The 22,157-nt window shown below is 46.5% G+C and overlaps 1 protein-coding gene across 2 annotated transcripts in view; it reads right to left on the reverse strand.

Annotated features, from left to right (window-relative positions):
• Positions 1-13,189, reverse strand: part of DNAJC13 (DnaJ heat shock protein family (Hsp40) member C13) — a 90,849-nt gene extending 77,660 nt beyond the window's left edge. The window contains exon 1 of one of the 2 annotated variants that reach the window (XM_040962837.1): positions 12,936-13,189. The gene's annotated coding sequence lies outside the window, so the exon portion shown is untranslated. The remainder of the gene's footprint in view (positions 1-12,935) is intronic. The other variant, XM_040962847.1, reaches the window with a different exon arrangement.
• Between the last annotated feature and the right edge of the window lie 8,968 nt (positions 13,190-22,157).

Consider the following 22,157-nt stretch of genomic DNA (forward strand, 5'->3'; position numbering starts at 1 on the left):
GGAACAGCCTGCTCAGCTTTCTGCCATAGCTTTAGCTCCATCCTGTGCCTGCCCAACTGTCCCTCCCCTCAATGGATCGAATTTCTTGAGGACAAGAACTGTTCTACATACATCCTCTATATTTAACAGAATTAAAAAGATCTTTAGGGCCCGGCGCGGTGGCGCAATGGTTAAGGTCCTCGCCTTGCACGCCCGGGATCCCATATGGGTGCCAGTTCTATCCCGGCAGCCCTGCTTCCCTTCCAGCTCCCTGCCTGTGGCCCGGGAAGGCAGTCGAGGAACGGCCCAAAGCTTTGGGACCCTGCACCCGTGTGGGAGACCCGGAAGAGGCTCCTGGCTTCGGATCCTGGCATAGGATCGGCCGTTGAGCTCACTTGGGGAGTGAATCATCGGACGGAAGATCTTCCTCTCTGTCTCTCCTCTCCGTATATCCACCTTTCCAATAAAAATAAAATAAATCTTTAAAAAAAAAATCTTGTGGGATACATACAAATGCCAGTAATTCAAATAGAATGGGTAAAATTATGGCTCACTTAAGGTGCTAAATACACATTAATATTAGGAATTTCCTAAATCAACAAATACTCTTTTCACAATTAGAATAAAGCTGCATTCATTCAAAAACATTTTTTGCAACACTTTTTTCAGACATGATTCACATTCCATAGGGCTAGTGGCACAGCAGGATAAATACCACTTGCACGCAGTCAGTCCTGGCTGCTTGATTCTGACCCAGCCCCAGCCTGCGAAGGCAGGAGGTGAGGGCCTCGCTCCTGAGCCTCTGCCACCATGCAGAAGCCCAGGATGCGGTTGTGACTGTCCCAGGCATTTGGGGAAGAACCAGTTAATGGAAGATTTCTCTCTCCCTGTCACTCTGCCTTTCAAATAAATATATAAAAAAATCTAAAAAATAAAAATGATACGATTCATTGAGGCTTTCCTCTTAGGCTATGGCCATCCTGGACTCTCTGTATATTCAGACCATTTTTAGATCAATCTCAGCACCCCAGTCAGAGACCCTCTTGGCAGTCTCTCCACTACTCTATCACCTCTGACTCCCAGCGTGCACCTCACAAGCGCTAATCCAACTCTGCCACTGCGGAAGCTACCACTGTGCCAGCCAATGTGCCAAGTGACACTCTACACTGTTTAACCATGCATCAAATGATGGACATTTGTGTTCTTCCTAATTTTTCACTATTGTTAATACTGCTCTGAGCATGCACATACAAGATTGTGTGTGAAGATATTTACTTGGCTGTACACCTTAGTGGTAGAGATATTTTAAGGAAGCAATTTTGAGGTCGTCTCCGACATTCCTCCTGTTTCTGCACCATCGGCGAGCCCTTGTGCATCCTGCAGAAGCCTCCTCCTCCAGTCACTTGCCAGCACACACTGTCACCTTCCCAGAGTCCATGCCAAGGCTACCTTCACAGCGACACCTCCCCTAAACTCTCATGTTTTCAGCCCCCCCTCCTTTCCCTGCACCCCTATTTCCCTTTACTACTGCTTCTGTTCCAGTAACATCTTTCATATTCCAAAAAGCTTATGTAATCCCAGCAAATCCAGGTTGTACACTTAACTCTTTCCATGTATCTCAAGAGCCTAAGAGAGTTCCTCACAGTTTACATGAACAAATGAAACGCAGAGATCCTATTTGCAATTCCGATGTCTACCTCAAACTTGATTCTCTAACATGTACTTCAACAGAATTCTGTCAACGTATTTTGAACAGCATAACTAATTTATGCTCTAAGGTACAGAAAGAGAACCACAAATAACATCAAATGTAGAGAAATCCATGCTACCTGGGCTCCTGCCACCCATATGGGAGATACAGAGAGAGTGCTGGCTCCTGACACTGACCCGGCCCAAGCCCAATCTTTGCTCTTTGCAGCCATTTGGGAAGCGAACCACCAAATCAAAGAGTAATGTCAAATTCATAAAGATCAGCAAAGAGCACTAACAATGAAGGCATGTAGGCCTGGCGCAGTAAGCCTAGTGCTCCCATGGGCATCTGAGAAGTAACCCAGTTCATGGGAACACATCACAAGCACTGAGCAAATCAGAACAATCATTCACATTTACACGTTGCAAGAACGATTTATCCAACTGAAAAAAACATGGGCATTCTTCAATGCCGTCGTCAGCACCTGTCGTTCCGTCAGTCATTCCAAGTTACTCAGATCACCGAGAGCTAGCTCCTCAGTCAGCACCTCTATCTCATCTCCTGCATCACTGCACTGTCCCATTTCAGTTTCAAACCAATTTCACTATTCGTGATGATGGAAATTAACTTTACATGTTCTTTGTAGCTAAACTGCAGTGAAAGTACCTCCAGTTTTTCCAAGTCTTCATGTGCTTCCATTCTGCATCATGAATCTGTATTACCACCACGGCTTTTCTGCAAACTCACTTTGTTCTTTTGTATAGAACAGCAGCAATGATTAAAGTGAAGTTCAGGACAGCACAGGCATTTTGGCTAGATCCACCTTTTTCAATGAATTCCCCTGAGCCATGCTTTCGAGTAACCCAACGTTCCTGCATCTCTAATTTATTGCCAGGGGAAATGCTGGCAATGCATTAAGATCATTTAGGGACAATGAAAGAATGACTTTTTGAAATATACACAGTTTTGACACAAATTCAGATTTGAGGGTCTGCTGAGCAGACGCCTACATCAGACTGACACTAAGAACAAAGCAAGATGGAGAGGCTGACTGTCACAGGGCCCAAGATGCCAGCCAGGTTGCAAGCCGGGGATTTTGTACACAGGGCAAAATGAAGTCCATATACATGCCCTGTGTGAAGCAAAAACCCAAACAAAACACTCATCTAACCAGGGATGAATGAGTACACTCAAAAAAACAATACAACAGTGGGTGAAGGGAGCGTGGTCAAATAAGCCTATTTGCCTATTTTAAATGTCTACTGCATGTGACCACTTGGAAGCAATTTCCACACCAATAAACAACGTGCAGACAGCAGGTCACATACAAGGTACTCTGGTTTACCCAGCACTCAAATCATGGAGTTTGTCTTCAAATGAATTAATAAATGAGATGGTTCAATGGTTGGACAAGCGGCACAGACATGTGAAAAAAACAGTGCAATAAAATGTGGATGTGAAAATAATGGAGGTGAGTATGTGGGGAACAAAATTCTCCAATCTGGCTGTGGAAGTCTTTATAAAATAACGGCGGAAACATTTTAGTTTCCCTTTCTTTTCTGACCAAAATACTCTACAGTGAAACTAAGGTTTTACCTGGTACATTACAAAACCAAACTTGCATGTATCTATTAACCATTTGAATTTCATCTTCTGCAAAATATTAACTCATGTCCTTTGCCCATTTCTATTTTTTTCCTGGCAAAGCAGTTGAGGACAGCCCAAAGCCTTGGGACCCTGCACTCGCGTGGGAGACCTGGAGGAGGTTCCTGGCTCCTGGCTTCAGATAGGCACAGCACTAGCTGTTGCGGTCACTTGGGGAGTGAATCATCGGACAGATGATCTTCCTCTCTGTCTCTCCTCCTCTCTGTATATCTGACTTTGTAATAAAAATAAATAAATCTTTAAAAAAAATTTCATTGCACTCATGACTGCATTCAAACTGAGCAAATAACATCTCTAGGTCAGTACAGTTTCAAATAAAGGCACAAATTATAAATGGTTAACAGAACATTAATTTTTACCCAGATGAAAAAGCCATTACTAGACAGTCTTAAGACTGTGTTGTGTATGGAGGAAACTGTCAAATGGACTTTAACCTGGAGGGGTTTTTTATTAGTATTTTAGTTTTAAAACAGGACTCAAGCCTTGGTAAAAGCACGTCCCGCATGTAAATAAACAAATCAGTGTGTGAACTGCGAACCACACCTACAGCAATCTTGAAACACTCAGAAAGAGATCATAGTTACAGAACCCATGCCATCAAAGAAGCCAATTCCTACAGAAATAAACGTTGTTACCCAACAAGGAAGTCAGCGGTATTATTAAAGTTCCACTGCATCCATTGTTATCTCCAAGCAATTGCCTGCAAGTTCCAACACTGCGCTGTCACCTCTTTGGTTATCACTGAAGATCCACTCATTTGAAAGCCAGGGTAATGGCCCCAAGGAGGTGGTGGGAAAACAGGGACTCTTCCATCTGCTGATCCACTCCAGCCAGCTGGACCAGGCCAACACCAGGAGCTCCATGCGGGCCCCTCATACAGGCAACAGGAACTCGGGTACTCAGCCACCTCCCACCTCCCATCCACATTAGAGGGAGCTGGATCTGGAAGCAGAACAGCCAGAACTTGAACCCACATTTCAATAGGAGATGTGGGCATTCTGATGATGCCTTAACTTTAAATGCCCGCACTGTCCTAAGGCAGGTGAAACAACCCAGGGGTGCTCGCATCCTTCAAAACCTCTGATTCCTTTCCAGTTAAAGCCTGTCCGGAGGCATACTCATGAAATAAACATGCAAGAGAAAGGTCGGAAGCAATCCTTCCGTTTAAAGAAATACTTTCTGTCTTACTAGAAGGTGGTGAGACACAAACACCAATGTTGCTATTTTCATTGGCTCTTCCCTTCTTCCTAAGAGAACTTTAATAAGCAAAGCCAAACAGGAAAGACTCAGGTTTGCACTTGATATGATACTTAATAAAACCAGAGGGCCGAAACTCAGGGTTCAGACAAGAAGCACCAGTCGGCAGGCAAACGAAGAGCCAGCAGCAGGTGGCACACAGCCTCCTGTAGGAAACAACACAGGGTGATACTTTGCTTCTAGGAAACACAAACCCACAGGCTGAGGTGTCATTTACAAATATATAATAGAAAAACGCAAGAGCCCTTGAACAAAATCCCATCTAATGTTTTACATGGCCTTCCCTATTCCCACCCCTTTACTGAAATAGGCCCTTCTGGGTGCATTGCTAGCATCTGCCATTACATCTTTTAAAAAATTAGAAAGTGATGGGCACGTATGCTGTTTGGAGTGTGAGAGAAGTTTCTAGAAAAAGGGCCAGAGCACCCACTCCTCACTGGGGAAGATATGCATGCAAGCCCTTAATCCAGGACACCCCTTCTCTGGGAACACACCTTCCCCTTGGGGCCCAGCTATAGGATACCCTGTGATCCTGGGTGGATCCAAGGCCAGGTCCTTCTACCCCCAGAGTGTCAATGGGTGGCAGGTGGTCAGCAGGGACCTCCTCCATTCAACAGTATAAACAGCAATAGAGGTCTGTCTATTTATATGCATTCCATCTGAGGAGCTAGTTCTTACTTCTGACAAAACAGATACATGCTTGTTTAAAAATAAATTTAAAAAGAGGCATTTTTCCACAAAAGATGTCTTGTGACTCTTCCTTTACTAAATCTTCAAACTGTCTTGAAACAGTCAACAGAAAGTTATTCAAGAATGTGCTCATTTAGGCAAATTTTTAAAAATCTCTGGCTATTTACATATTTAGTTTGTACATCCTTAAAACTTTCTAAATCTAATTTATATTTCATTTTATCTTTCAAGCCTAAGTTGACCTAAGAAAGAACAAAGTGTACTAGCTCCATTAACTCTTTCCCAAGTTAAACAGGCAATTAACAATCCATCTCTACAATCGTAAAAAAGCCTAAACAGGCAAACAGATTTTTTTTTAAAAGATTCATTTATTTTTATTGGAATGGCAGATTTACAGAATGAAAAGATCTTCCATCCACTGTTTCACTCCCCAAGTGGGCGTAATGGCCAGAGCTGCGCCAATCCGAAGCCAGGAGCCCAGAGCCTCTTCTGGGTCTCCCACGGGGTGCAAGGTCCCAAGGCTCTGTGCCATCCTCTGCTTTCCCAGGCCACAAGCAGGGAGCTGGATGGGAAGTGGAGCATTGAGGACATGAACCAGCATGGATATGGGATCCCAGTGTGTGCAAGGCGAGGACTTTGCCACTGAGCCATCGCACCAGGCCTGCAAAACACATTTTAAGCAGCCTTGTTGCAGCTTGGTGTTGTCTCCACTACTATTACAGGAAATGGGGGACTTAACCTCCTATAGCTCTAACACAACTTGAAGCAGGTCTGCAGTTGAAGCATCCTAACAGTTCTCTCTCCACTAACAAAGGACAGGAAGTTCAAAAGCTACAGTTTCCCTTTTATACAGCACAAACACAAAATAGCAGCACAGGTTTCAAGTTTACTTCTCTGAACCATCCCTGTTATTTTTAACTGTCCTGCAGTGCTATACAATTTATGCAATACCATCCAACCTTAACAAACGGAAAACTCCAAAACCAGAGCGGAGGAGCACCCTTAAGGGAGGGGTTCGAGGCCCCACCGCTCCATCTCCCACGCAGTTCCCTGCTCACATGCCTGGGAAGGCAGTGGAAGTGGACCCTCCCACTGGGGTCCCGTCTCCACCTGCAGCTCCAGACTCGTAGCTTTGGCAGCTGTGGACATTTAAAGAGTGAACCAACAGACAAGCCACTCACTTCCACACCCTCTAACTCCACCTTTCAAATGAATAAATAAAATATACTCAGTGTCTTGACTAGAAGTCAGAGGGAAAGAAGCACCACAGCACCAGAGGAGTGAGGAATACAATTTGGAAGTTTAAATTTCGGCAGTTAACATACAATTTAACTAGTACGCAAAGCCCACTCATTCATAACCTCATCAATCCTGTCACTGCCCTCTGGCAACCACAGGTGATACAACCTAAGCATTAAAACAAGTAGGCTGCTTTGGTGGTGTGCTTTCTGCTCATCCAATACCTCATACTGCAAGAGCAAAGCAGACCAGCAGGTGCACACCGCTAACAGGGAGCACTGATTAAACAGCTATGGTTTACCAAGGCCACAACTGTGAGATCCCACCAGTGTTTCAACCTCATTGTTTTAGAAAAGTCCCCTTGCAGGCTGCTGAGCACAGTCAAGAACATCTGGAAAGAATTACTATACACATTTTTATCTTTATTGACTGAAAATGTACCTTTGCACAGGTAACTATATCTTAAGTTAGCAAAGATTCGCCTGCTTAAGCTACTTGCTAGCGGACACTCCCTGCATCACTGAGTCTCAGATGTTCTCATTAAGAATCACACCGGGTGCAGCCATTTGGCCCGTGCAGAAGCAGCGGGGGAGGATGGCAGCCCAGATCCTGCAGGTCCAAGCTGAGGCTCTGCTCCTACTCCATGCTCAGATTAAGGCACGCTCTGAGAGAGGCGCAATGCTTCCACCAGCTGATCGCTGCTGCCCTTGTGGGAGACCTGGACTCAATTGTCACCTTTCAGCTCTGGGCTGTCTCCGCACAGGATGTGGGGGGGTATCTGAGGACTGAATCATTCCGTGCGAGATTTCTGTCTCTAGCTCTGTCTCTCAAATCAAGTTTTTAAAGAATCACCCCAAATAATAAGGGGTGTTAACTGGAAAGTGCTGAACATTCTGAACATCACTGAAGCAGAGAAACGCATTAAAAAAACACTGATTTCAATTTTGAACAAAGTAAATGGCTAGGGGTCAACACCCAGCTGAGGCACTCTGGGAGGAAGGCCAGCAATAAATAAGGGAATGGTGCTAGGTAGCCCTAAATGTACAAGACCATTCTTCTTGGGCTGAAGAGTCCAGCAGTCATTCACATAGCTAGAAGCCTAGTCACGGGCCAGCACTGGGGCACAGCAGACAAAGGCTGTGCCTGCAACGGCCACATCCTATATGGGCACTGGTTCATGTCCTGGCTGCTTCACCTTCAATCCAAATCCCTGCAATGATCTAGGAAAAGCACTAGAGAATAACTGAAGTCCTTGGGCCCCTGTCACCCACATGGAGACCTGGCAGAAGGTCCTGGACTCAACCCGGACCAGCCCTGACTACTGCGACCATCTGAAGAGTGAATCAGCAAATTGAAGCTCTCTCCCTCTCTTTCAAATAAATTAATGTTGAAAAAAAAAAAATAGCCCTACTTCCCATAAAATAATCTCAGAGTTTAATTTTATTGCAAATATAAAACACAAAGTGTAAAGTACATTTTGCAGGGCTCAATGTATAGATTTTTCCAGAAGTGCAACTAACACGCAACTTGAAAGAGTATTCTCGATTTATCTTATTCATGTCAGAAAACAATGCAAACGATAGTGCACTTGCGGTGTACTCTGGCATGATTATACTCAAGTTACATGTTTTGCGAGACAATCAGTTCCACCGTAATGCTTTGTTCTTAGGTGAATTCATCCCAATAGGACTGACAATATTGAACAACTGGAGCACGAAGGAAATTTCACATTTGTTTATGCATGATATCATCTCCAGTGAACAGCACCCCGACGCATTGGGCTACGCAGGAATAAAACAGCCACATGCACACACTTAAGGAAGTTAGGCACGCACACACTGCCCCAACACTCCGTCAGAGCTCCCTAACCCCTTCCTTCCGGTCCTTCACGAGCGCCCACGTGCCGTCACTCCTTCCAGTGTCCCACAAGCAAACTCTTCCAGGATTACAGCATTTTAAACATCTAACATCAACAAACCAGTGCTGCCACTTTTGGTTCCCACTTTTCTAAATCTGTCAGAGACATATCTTGTGAATTCTCTGAATTTCTCCTGAAAGTCCTAGTTTTTAGCTTTTCCACTGTGCACAGCACAGCAGTTTCCAGAAATGTGCATGCATATTACGACAGCCTCAGCTGTCCTTTGTCATAAGTTCCTTTCATTTAAATTTTATATGAAAGCAGAATGTGGTTTTTAAAAAACCTAGTGTATAAAATGACTGTACATTGGTAACAATTTTTCTTCTTTCTTATGCCCTATTTTTATGTCATATCTAAAAACCAGAGGTCAGATTTCCTACTAATAATTTTATAGCTATATTCTCTATTTTTACCCTAGTGACACTATACACCCTATTTACAAATCACTGCTTTGTGTGTAGACTTAACAAACAGAATATTCTCAATACTCGCCTCACACTTTCTGCCTTACTTTATGTGGCACACAATCTACTGCCATTTCCCCCCTATTCTTTTGGAATGAGTTTTGTGTTCATTTCCAGCATTCTTCATTTCTTTGCAAAGCAGATCTGGCAAAAGTTTAGCTTTTGTTTTACTGCATCTTTCATTTTTTGCAAGACTTTTACTGTGTATACATTTCTGGTTTGTCACTTTCTCCCACAAGGATCTGAAACCTGCCAACTGTATTCTTGTTCACGCGGGTTCTGTGCCTCTGCTTCCCGCTGAAACTCTGCTCTCCAGCCACCTTCAGTGCTCTCTGCTCACTGCTCACACGGGCCTACGAGCGGTGCTGGCATGCAGCTCCCCAGCCACCTTCAGAGTGCTCTCTGCTCACTGCTCACACGGGCCTACGAGCGGTGCTGGCATGCAGCTCCCCAGCCACCTTCAGAGTGCTCTCTGCTCACTGCTCACACGGGCCTACGAGCGGTGCTGGCATGCAGCTCCCCAGCCACCTTCAGAGTGCTCTCTGCTCACTGCTCACACGGGCCTACGAGCGGTGCTGGCATGCAGCTCCCCAGCCACCTTCAGAGTGCTCTCTGCTCACTGTTCACATGGGCCTACGAGAGGTGCTGGCATGCAGCTCTCCGGCTTGATCTTTTAAAACTGACAAGTAATTCTCTAGAAGTCTCTAACACCTCCACAAACACTTCTGCTCTATTCTCTCCTTCTGGGATTCTAGTTATGCATGTATTCACACGGCTCTTCGTGTTGCAGCTGGGTAATTTCTGACATATCCACAAGTTTACTGATTTTCTCAGTTGTGTCAAATGTACTGATGCATCCTGCATCTGTCATTTCTAGCATTTCCTTTTTGTAGACATTATTCACCGGGTCTTCATGCTGTCATCTCCTGCTCCAGCGGACTCCATGCTATAGTCCTTTCCTTCTGATAGCTGCCCTTCCCGAGGGAGTTTTAGGCTCTTAGCTTTTCTTTGCTTCCTTCTGGTCCTTCCACGGACATGCCATCACTGAGGCCTGGACACACTCAACCAGTCTTGCCAGATCTTAAGAATAGCTTGTTTTGGGCTCAGCGTGGTAGCCTAGCGGCTAGAAGTCTTTGCCTTGAACACGCTGGGATGCCATATGGGTGCTGGTTCTAATCCCGGCAGCCCTGCTTCCCATCCAGCTCCCTGCCTGTGGCCTGAGAAAGCAGTCAAGGACGGCCCAAAGCCTTGGGACCCTGCACCCACGCGGGAGACCAGGAGGCTCCTAGCTTCTGGCTTCGGATCAGCGCAGCTCTGCCCACTGTGGCCACTTGGAGAGCGAACCATCAACAGAAGATCTTCCTCTCTGTCTCTCCTCCCCCCCATATAACTGACCTGGCAATAAAATAAATCAATCTTTAAAAAAAAAAAAGCTTTTTTTGTGGCAGGGGATGATTTACCAGATAATGACTACTTAATTATTTGAGCTATACCTTCTTGCATAATAGTATGCCTTTCTTAGTATTCTGCCATTGTAGATTATTCAGTTTCTTAGCTTGTTCGCAAGGGGAGGGGCTTGCACTCTATTCTCCTACCTGGGTTCGAGCTCACTGCTCTCAGCAGTACAAGCGCCCTGGTCCCCAGCCGCCTCTGGCTGCAGAATCAGACCCAGGGCCCCTCCCTGACGCCCGAGACTATCCTTGTCTTCCCCAGGTCAGTGAAGGTCCATCGACCACACCAGCGGAGGTGCCTTTCTGACGAGACTAAGACCTATGTTCCAAGAGCAGAAAAAGAGCTGCTTCACTCTCCTCCAGGTCTACAGAACAGACCCTCCACACGGCTCCCTCCAGTCCTTTAGGAAAACTCCCAGTGCGGCTGGAGGATAGAGCACCCATACAGGGCAGCCGCCTTTCATCAGCGTGTCGGCTGTTCTAGCTGAACACGTCTTCCCGGGGCCTGCCGTCCAACAATGCGGAGTGCTCCCTGTCCGTGAGCCTCGTCTTCCCTTAAACCCTGGGCCCGGAGCTGACTCTGCAAGCTCAGCTCTTCGACAGGCTTCCAAAAAGTCAGAATTCTGAAATCAGTTCTCTTTTCTTGTGAAGGGGAGAACAATGGTACTTTTTATGCCAGGGCAAAGCCAGAGGTTGGTACCTTATTTTTAAACTGTTTCAAGATGGTAAAAGAGGCGTTACAAGTTATTTGGTATAAAAAGGAGCTCTTTATTAGGTCTGACAAAGCTGAGAACCACAGAGTCAAAGATCTCTTAAAACAACTCAGGCTGCACCACTGCTAAAGGTCACAGAACATTCAGGAGCAGCAATCCAGCTGCGCTCCAGTCTCGCTGCGTAGCCTTGCCTTGCACCTGACTGAAGTGCCAGTTTCCTTAAACAGAGAATGGAAGAACAGAAACCTCAGATTCATCTGTGCAAATCAAAATGATCCATGAACGGAACCGAAGCAGTCAGAAGTAGCGGTGTAGAAATCCCGAGGATATCTATGGGGAACCAGGCTTTACTAACCAACCCTTTTACAAATACTGCCATTATTGTTCGTCCATCCAGACACCCCACTTTCACTTGTGGGTAAAGCTACATTCTTATAAACATAACTCATGCTTTCTCTGATTCCATAACTTGTCCCCAATCCTGGCATCCCTAAGTTCATTGAACTTATCCCTTGCTTGCTACAAACCTTAACGCTGGAAGATGCTGCGACCAGAGGAATCAGGTGCTGGGATTTTCCACCAACAGGACCACAGCTTTGAGTCACCTGACTCCTCTTTTCCTCCCTTCTTCCGCCCTACTTCCTGTTCTAAAGGACATCACGTGGTATTTCCTGAACAAGGACTGTGTGCTGGACTACCCCGTAAGAGCACAGGCCAAGGGAGACGTAACCATGTAGGAAGTGCCATGTTCCATTTCACATGTTAATGTCACCAAAGTTGTATTACAGACCAATCTAAATCAAAGAGCATTTTAGAAATCAAAGAACTGTGGAATCCAGTCTTTGCAGGATACAGATACCCCGTTCTTTCTCACCAGCAGTTCATGTGTGTGGCTCTTTTTTAAACTGGTCTTTAAAAAGCAAGTCCTCTTGACTAATCCTAAAGTCGCACAGTACACAACCTGGCCACTTTGCCATTTCCCCACACTCTGCAGTCAGTGCCTTACAAGTAACAGAGGCAGGCCCTGAAGAAGAATCCCAAAATATGCCGATTCTTCCAAGACACAAAAGCTCCAAGAGGCTTAAGGGAGCTCTACAGCACAAGGCCCTGCGGCGAGGACCCACCAGGATCAGGCAGAGGCCCTGCTCCTTGGGGGGAACCGAGACCCAGCTGTGGGAGAGGGCAGAGAACCGCTTCTTCCCAGCCCTCAGGAATGGTAAAAGAAACCAATCTCAAGACACCTTTCAAGGCAGGCACTCGAAGCTTAACGTCTCAAACCTGTGCTAAATAGCACTTCTCCCAGCGCCTAAGCACCACATACTCATCAACACAGCCAAAGGAAAAAAGTGAAAAAAAAACTCCCTGGCAGGGGGTGGAAAAACAAAATCTTTGTTGGAAAAAAAAACAACAAACTCCAGTGTTTGGAAAAGGGAGGCACTGTAAGACTCCTCAATCCTGAACACAAGAAAACGAAACTAAGCAAAGTCCAAGCGGGACACTTGGACAGCACGGGATGCCGAGTGGCCGGAGCCCAGCGTTCCGCGGCGCTGGACGCTGAGGCCGGGAGGGACAGCCCAGGGCGGAGCCCGCAGGGAAGAGCGCTGGGGGAGGCAGGCTCAGGATGAGCTAGGGAGAACGGGGTGCGGGGATCGAACCACGGAACTTAGCAAGCCGGGTGGGCTGGACGGGGCCCTGCTCCCCCAAGCCAATGTCACTTAGGGTGGGGAGCGGGGGTTGGGGAGTCTGGCGGAACGGACCATATCGGCAGCCGGGGCTGGGGTGGGGTGGACCTGCCCCCTTCAGAAGCTGCAGCTACCAACGCGCGGAGCCCAGAGTCCCACAAGAGTCCTGCACCCGGGTCGGCTTTACCTTCGCGGGAGGCTGGAGAGGCTCCGGCCCGAGCTCCTCCCGCCGCCGGCTCTGCGTGCAGAGTGCGATGAGGCGGCCCTGTGACCTGCTCCTTTCACCACTTCCCCTTCCCCGCCGGGGGCCCTGGGGCTCCGCGGCCGCGGGTTCTCGCCACCGCCGGGTGCGGCCTCCCCGCCCCTCCGCCTCCTCCCTCCGCCTCTCACAGGCTCACACTGGAGGCAGCCATCTTGGCCGGGCTTGGCACGACCTCGCTCACCGCGCCTGCGCCGCCGCTGCCCGGGCCGTCACGAGGGGCGCTCAGCTGGTCCATCCTTCCGCCTTGCGCCCCGCCCCGTGGCCCGTGGCCCCGCCCCAGCCTCCCCATCCCATTGGCTCTCTGTCCCGGAATGGCAGCATTCCCCCCGCCCGCGGGGAGCCCCACCGGCAGGAGCACATGCGCAGAAGGAGGATGAGGCCGCCGTGGGTTTCGTGCGGTCCACGCTGCGCGGTCGGGCTGAGGACACGCCCCCTCCTACGCGCGGCGGGGAAGGCACGCCCCTCGGCGCGCGGCCTGGCGCGGGCGTGGGGCCCGGATGTGCGGTCCGGAAACCCCGCTGTGAGGCGCGTGTTTGTCCGGAGCCGGCCTGGCTGGCTCCAACGCCGGTGGCTGTACTTGCCGAGCAGGTGGTCTGGGAGGTCGCTCCTGCAGCCTGGCTGGTGTACGTGCTTGGAAGATGCCGCCGAGAGCTTCGGGATGCTCGGACACGGGCGGGAAGCCTCGCCCTGCACCTGCTCCGCGGCCCACCCCACAACCCAGGCAGTTCGAGTCCAGCACCTGTGCCCTCAAGGGTGCCATCTCCCTGAGCCTGCCGGGCTCCGAGTCCTGCAGGGGTGACGTGGTGCAAAAAACAAGGGGGGAGGGCATACTGGGACTCCAGGATTCCACCGGCCCAGGTGGACATGTGGGCAGTTATTTATACTGAAAGAAGGCCAGTGTCCACTCCCAGACCTGCAAGGTAGAGATAACTTTTAAAAGCGAGTGTTTAAAAACGAGGGCTTCAGCTGCACGCTATAAACAACCGCAGTCCATGTGGAGCAAAGTGAACGTTAAAGGGTTTAGTTCGCAGCTGCCGAGGATCCTGAAATTGTGGGTCGGAGACGGGGAGGAGGGTGCCTCTTCAGCAACTGGCTCGTTTGGAAGTGCAGGAAGAAAAAGACAAAAGGCGATTCGATTGTATCTTGGCCGCAGTGACTGTCCTACTTGAGGGCAGAGAGAAAAGGACTATTTGTCTTGACCCTTAGACCAGACTTTCTTGTACTGCAGCGATATGAATCGGTGTGGGCAGTCCTGGAACACGGTGCATATGTATAGCTTTCTATTTTTTTTTTTTTAATTTTAAATCATGGCCTGATTACTCCCACCAACCTACTGCAGGAACTATAATTTTATTGTAAATGTGAATTAAAATATCTTTTCCATTAGTAGGATGATGTTCATATGTAATTGTAGGAAATTCTAGTTCTGATCGCATTTTCAGAGCTGGATAAAATGGGAATATACCTGTTTTATGCTTTGGCGATTTTAAACACTACTAAAGAGGCTGGTGTGATGTAGCAAGCTAACTCTCCACTTGCAAGTTCTGGCATCCCATATGTGCCAGTGCACCACGTGGGAAACCTGGAAGAAGCTCCTGGCTCCTGGGCGCACATCAGCTCAGCTCCAGCTATCACGGCCATTTGAGGAGTAAAACAGTGGATGGAAGATCTTTCTGTCTCTACTCTTTGCAAATCTGCCTTTCCAATAAACATAAATAAATCTTTATTAAAACATTAATTGATTAAGGAAAAGATCCGTAATTCCTTTACCAAGATTAACTCCAAATCCTGGCGCAATGACCTAATGGCTAAATCCTTGCCTTGCATGTGCTGGGGTCCCATGCAGGCGTACCAGTTCATGTCCTGGCTGTTCCACTTCCCTTCCAGCTCCCTGCCTGTGGCCTGGGAAAATAATTGAGGACGGCCCAAACCTTGGGACCCTGCACCCTTGTGGGAGACCGGGAAGAAGCTCCTGCCCTTTTGCAGTATTCGTTACTGAGAACTTTCCAGATCACACTAGTTAATTCAGACACTTGCAATAACCACCAGATTTGAGATGAAACAGATCCTTGGTTTTCTCCATTCAGGATTTTGAAATGAGCACGATTTCCAGTCTACTATGAAATCCAGATTTTTTAGTCATCAGCACTTGAAGGAAATGTAAGAGGTCTCCAGGAAAAAGTGGAAAGTAAACATTATTTTAGAATCTCATTTCCCACAGTTTTGTTGAAGCCTTGTCATGTAATATGCTAAAAGGGTCACGGGGTGTTGATCCCTTCAGAGGCACGGAAAGGACCTCAGGACTTGCATGGAACACGTGGTTACCAGGCACCTGTTAACGTAGCTCCCTCACTCTGGCTAATAACAGTCTCCACCTTGTTTATTTCACCCTTTTTACTTGCATTTTCCTTGTGTATATGATTAACAAAAGGGAGGCATTCAAATCTTCATTCTTGACAGCCGTGTCTAAATACTCTTGAAAATTCAAAAAATATGATTTTGTGTTTCTGACAGAGAACATAGAAAGTCCAACTGCTAAATTTGTATACGAACATTAAGTTATTAATACAAGGCAAACATGTCACTCTGTCACAATATAATGTTTGGAACCATAAGCATAAACTTGCAGTTCCTAGTGTGCCAACGGCCCATTCATGTCCACATCAAAGCGAGTAAACTAAGTACAGCAGAAATCTCTATTATGTTAAACAGCTAGAAGGAAAGGATGGCAGTTTACTGATCTTGGATGCTAGCATCGAGGTTATGCTCACCTGAGAGTAAAACTTCATTGTGCAAATCCTTACTGGCTTGTGCATGTAGTGAGGATGTAAAAACTATACAGACAAGTGTACCTTTCTTTTGAGCGTCAGTAAGTGAGGTGGCAACTGAAAGACTACTAAATGAAGCGGTATTTCAAGCTCTGTACATGGTTACTGCTTCTCAAAGGAGACTATGCACTTGGGTTTTTTCTTTTTTTTTTTAAGTCTGCCATGGAGCTGGCACTGTGGCCCAACAGGCTAATCCTCCACCGGAAGGCATCGGCTTCCCCAGTGAGTGCCAGTCTGTGTCTCAGCTGCTGCATTTCCCATCCAGCTCCCTGCGTGTGGCCTGGGAAAGCAGAGGAGGACGGCCCACGGCGTTGCAACCCTGCACACGCCCCTGTCTTCCAGCTTCCGATCAGCTCAGCTCAGGCTGCCGCAGCCGTTTGGGGAATCAACAGAGGGAAGACCTTCCCTATCTCTCCGCAAATCTGCCTTTCAAATAAAAATAAGTAAATCTTTTAAAAGTCCATACAACCCAAAATGAAGGTGTCCAAAATTCTACTAAAATATAAGAAACAAACACTAATCATCATGCTACCTGAATTCAAAAACTATTGAAGTCACTTTAGCTCTATTACAGATACTTGTGCCAGATAACATTTCAGGGTTGGAAAGACTGTACTATAAACAAAAATCCACCTGTAGCAAATAAGATAACATTTTTCCTTATTTATAATCTTCTGAAAATGTTTGCATTTACTTGGAAACACTTTTTTTCCTGTAATCTTTGTACTACCTTGTAAATGTTCAAATTCCAGTACTAATATTCAACTACTTAATCTTTGAACCTCAATTTCGTATCAGTGAAACTTAGCTAATGATGAGGATACTTCAAAAGGTTCCTCAAATACAGAATTAAAAGATAAAGTAATAGTGGGCCTAGTGCAGTAGCCTAACAGCTAAAGTCCTCGCCTTGCATGCTCCAGGATCCCATATAGGCCCTAGTTCTAATTTAGGTGGCCCCGCTTCCCACCCAGCTCCCTGCTTGTGGCCTGGGAAAGCAGTGGAGGACGACCCAAAGCTTTGGGACCCTGCACCCGCATGGGAGACCTGAAAGAAGTTCCTGGCTCCTGGCTTTGGATCTGCGCAGCACTGGCTGTTGTGGTTACTTCAGGAGTGAACCAGCAGACAGAAGATCTTTCTTTCTATCTCTCCTCTCTATAAATCTGACTTTCCAGTAAAAATAATAAATAAATCTTTAAAAATACATAAACAGTAATTAATATCCTCTGTAAATCTGCCTTTCCAATAAAAACAAATAAATCTTCTTTAAAAATTAATATTTATGCTTGAAATCCATGTATCTTTTTTTAAATTCTTGAAGATTTATTTATTTTTGTTGGAAAGACAGATCAGATTTACAGAGAAGGAGAGAGAGAGAGAAAGATGTTCCATCCATGGGTTCACTCCCCAAGCAGCCACATTGGCCAGGACAGAGCTGACCCGAAGCCAGGAGCCAGGAGCTTCTTCCGGGTCTTCCATGCGGATGCGGATATTGAGGCTTTGGGCCATTTTCTTTTGCTTTCCCCACAAAAGCAGGGAGCTGGATGGGAAGTAGAGCAGTAGGGACATGAACTGGCACCCATACGGGCTCCCCATTCTTGCAAGGCGAAGATTTAGCCAACGAACCATTGCATCGGGCCCTGTATAGTTCTTTCACAACACAAAATTCCAAAAAATGGAATTAAAAAATTTACTTTGGTGGGTAGCATTTTGAAATCTATGCATCGTTTTTTCGTAACACAAACTTTCTGCCTTTTACAAAGACTGCCTTTTACAATGCCAAAGTGAGAACCTGAACTCTGACCTGCCTGGTTTCAAAACCCAGGATCCTCCAAGAGTAATCGATAATCGGTTGTTATTATGTTGTTACAGATGAAATGGGAGTCTGAATGGACCACATGGACGTAGGTGTCCTCCTGGTCTTTCGGTAACCGTGAGATGCTCTGGCATGAGTAGAACACATGCTGTGTTCAGGAGGTCACCGATGATGTGATGGCCACGCAAATGATAAAGAGAATTTCCACCAGAAGAAAAGATACATGGTAACAGCTACAGGGAAGCCTCGTGCTTACATTTTCCTCAAGTTCACTAATATTTCCATCCTAAAGATTTTTCTGATATGTAGTCCTATTTTTGAAAGCTTAGTTGTACCAGCTTCCCAGAATCTTTCAAAAACTATATGCGTCACTTTGATTAAGGAATTCTGAAAACTAATCAGACCAAGAAATTTAATAACCACATTATCCCTTTTTATGTATAATCTAAGATAGATTTATTTCCTTTGTAAGGGTTTCTTTTGCCCATGTGCCAGTGTATAAATACATGTCTCAATCTTCTTGACTGCTATGACAACCTACGCTTAAACAGCAGACTTTTTAGTTTTAGCAAAGTGAAGGGGTGGGGGAGAGAAAAAAAAAAAGAGAAAGATCTCCCATCACCAGATCCACTCCTCAAATGACTTCAATGGCAGGGGATAAGACAGGCTAAAGCAGGAATCAGGAGCTCTATGCAGGTCTTCCAAGCGATTGGCAGGGGCACAGGACTTCGGCTGTCTGACACTGCCTTCCTGGGCATGTTGGCACGGAGCTACATGGGAAGCCGAGCAGCCAGGTCTTGAATCAGAACTCCTGCACTCCAATTAGGCATGCCAGCATTTGCAAGCTGCTGCATAACTTGGCTGCATCACAGTGCCAGCCCAGGACTCTTTGCTCAGCCACTAAGCCTCCAAAGGTCCTAATACCATCACTTGTGTTAGGGTTTCAACATCAGATTTAGGGAGACACATTTAAACCAGAGCAAAACCTTATTATGAGAAAACTACAATATGATACTTTTGTATTTACATGTTAGGTAGATATTAGACTGAAATAAGGTTTATTCCTGAATTTGAATATCTTCCAATGACCAAAGTGGCTCTAACGTATGAGTAAGCCCAGAATGTGGTTGAATAACACAAAGCGAAACTTAAACATGGTAATTCCACGATGCCTCAGCGCTGACACAAATGAAATGTGGCAAGTCCTAACTATTTAGTTCCCTTCCAAGAAAACAGATGCAGAATTTGTTATTAAGCAGTTCTATACCATCTCTCAGGAAAAGACAGTCTGATTCTAACATCTGATTAATTCTGGACAGATTTTCTAAGAAATGTATGTGTTATATATACCCTGCAGTTACTTTGTGCCAGGCGCCATACTAAGGGATTTAATGCAGCATTTAATTTAATTTCCATAAGACACAGGAAGACACTGCTATTACTTTGCATTTTACAGATAAGGAATCCAAGACTGTAGAGGGAGTATTTCCATTTTTTTTAGTGTAATTTCTGTAGAAATAGTAGAATCCGTTCAAATCAGAACTCCTGAATTACCTGCCTGTACGTGGCATGAGGCAGCAGCTGGGGATGAGGCACAAGCAGGGAGCTGGGTGGGAGGTGGGGCAGCCAGGATTTGAACCAGCACCCATATGTGGTCCTGGCACGTGCAAGGCGAGGACTTTAGCCCGCTAAATCATCGCCCCGGGCTCCAACTGCTCCACTATAATCCAGCTCTCTGCTAACGGCTTGGGGAAGCAGCAGAGGATGGCTCAAGTCCTTGGGCCCTTGAATCCATGAGGCCGGCACAGAAAAAGCTTCTGGGTTCTAGCTTCAGACTGGCCCAGCTCCAGCTGTGGCGGCCATCTGGGGAGTAACCCAGCTGATAGAGAATCTCTTTCTGTCTCCCCCTCTCTCTCTCCAATTCTGACCCTCAAGTAAAACAAATACATTTAAAAAGAAAGAGAAGAATATTTGCAGAGAAGTTATGAAGATCACAGAAGGTTTGGTGGAGAAAAGCTGAATGCGCTCTGTTGAATGAGAATGATAGAGATTTTATGGGACATTATTATCATGATTATTTTTAACCATAAGAAAAAAGCACATGGAATAAGAAACTACTCCATGATTCCAGTTCTGCTGCCCTGAACTGACTCAAGATCAGCCCGAGAGCCTTCCAAGCACGGACTCTGCTTCTGTTCCTTCTCTCCTCCCTGGTCATGAGCCAGCACAGCCGAAGGGAAGCCACCCAGCGTCTTTCCAGCAGCTGTTGCAGAAGCTGGGCTGCCGAGTCAGCGTTTGGCAGGAGAAAAGACTGTTCAGTGGAGTTCTTGACTGGACTTTTGTTATGCCAGCACACAGCAGCGGTCCACTGACACACACATGCACGCGCACACACACACACCCCCAGTTCATTTTGCTGACATTGCTATTTCGACATCAGAGAAGACGTTTTCCCCTGCTTTCCAACATGTTTCTGGCATCAGAGAGTTTTGAGTAGCCAGACCGAGGACTGGTTCCTATCTGACAGTAAAAGTTGAACACCAAAGTTCAAAAAAACCCCTAGCTGGTGGGTACCTCTCCAAGCCCTCAGTTCCTACCCTGATCTGCAGGCTCCTCCTTCCCACTCTGCCCCGCCTTGTTGCCGGCTCCTGCGACCATGCCCTTGGCTTCCAGCCCACGTGGGGAGGAGAGAGACTGGGGGCTCTGTGACCTCTGTGGCCACAAGCAAGGCTGCGCTTTGCAGGACGGAGCTCATGTCGCTGACACGAGAGCTCCCGGAGCACAGCACCTGGCCCATTCACAACTCAGTCCGCCCTTTTCTTGCTAAAGCTTTAGTGAAGTAGCAATGCCAAAGCAAGTCCTTCAGACCCATGTTTCCTTGGGATCTGGGCTCTAAGATGAAAGACTCAAAGGTCTCCTGGTGCTTTGGGCGCAGCCACACGCTGGAGATTGGCTCCAGAAAGTAAAGACCTGTCCACTGGCTCTCTTGGGGGGGCCAAAGGTTTAGGTCATCTTCCCCCAAAAGTCACAAGGTCCCTGCATACCATGTTTTATGAATTTAAAGTAGAGCGTTGTAAGGCGGCTTGGCTGGGAGACTGTTCTCATTGGCCACAAGTGGGGGTCACTGTGCCTGTTGCCTTTTTTCCCTGCGTCTTCAGTTACTCGTCTTCATTGTCTGCTGGCACTCGGTTAGGAATCTCTGCTGCTATTTCTGAAAGGGGGAAGTCGTTTCCTAAAATTCATGAGATGCAAAGGGCAAAGAGACTTTTCCATTAGGTAAATGGTATTACTTAGAACAGTTCCTGGAGGGACAGGCATTTGACACAATGGTAAAGATGCGACTTGGGAAGCCTGCATCCCATGTCACAGTGTTTTGGTTTGCGCCCCCCCCCCCCCGTTCTGCTCGCAGCTCCAGCTTCCTGCTAAGGTGCCCCCAAGGAGGCAGCAGCCACAGCCCAAAGAGTTGTGTCCTAGCCACCCACAGGGAGATGCAGGCACATGGTCTGCCTTCACCCCTGCTAGTGCAGGCAGGGGAGAAGTGAATCAGCCGATGGATGACATCTCTCTTTCAAAAAAAGTTCATGAGAAGATGGAATTCAAAGATAAATTTGTTTCTGTGTAACAAAGCCAGTTTCTCCAAAATATCCATTTCCATATGCCTTTTGAAAACACCTCACATTGCCTATCTTATTGTAGAACCATAGACTATACTGAAATTATATTGCATAACTCCTATGGTTGATAAAGAATATGAGTTGCAACCTTTTAATATTAACCATGCGGAAGCACTGTGACAGGTGTCTTTCATGTTAACTCATTCACTTTTCAAGAACTTCAGTGTGACAATACTCTTGCTTTCATTTCACAGTTGACGAAACTGGGGTTAGAGAGACTGTCCGGTGTCAACAGCTAGTGAGTACTTTTGATTAACTACACCAAGAACGGTGAGAAAGTTTCAAGCGTGGGGTTCTCAGGCAACAAGTCAGAAGAATTCTTCCTTTCTGCTTGTCACTGCGCATAATTGCATGTTGGTGATTAAGTTAATTGCCAGATAGTTGAATCAAAGGCCCCGGCCTGCATGCATATATTAATAAAATCTCCCAAGTACCAGACACATCTCAGCAGGAACCTTACAGCCCTATTAAATTCCTTGCTTTGCTTTTTACATTAGTTTAATCATGAATCCAGGCACAGAGGATGGGAGGATTCTTTGCAGCAAAGGCACTGGTTGGTGTCATCGGCATAATTCTTACCTTGTTAACAAGCAGCAAGCTCATGAAGTCACATTAAGGCAGCCTTGATTTTTCTGACAAGGTACATCAGTATCTTTTGGAAATACATGCGTATCCTGAAGGAGGAAATCCATAAAGGAATTTCAGTCCAGCACAAGCAGTTTCAGGCCAGCTAACCCTACTCTGCAGAGAATCATCTTAAACACTGTTTCCTGGGCACTTCTGGTATGACGAATCCAAGTCATGAATGGAACAATGGCTAGAAGGAAGTACT

Source organism: Ochotona curzoniae, unplaced genomic scaffold (genome assembly GCF_017591425.1).
Source record: "Ochotona curzoniae isolate NIBS_2020 unplaced genomic scaffold, NIBS_Ocur_1.0 contig_1302, whole genome shotgun sequence".
NCBI lineage: Eukaryota > Metazoa > Chordata > Mammalia > Lagomorpha > Ochotonidae > Ochotona > Ochotona curzoniae.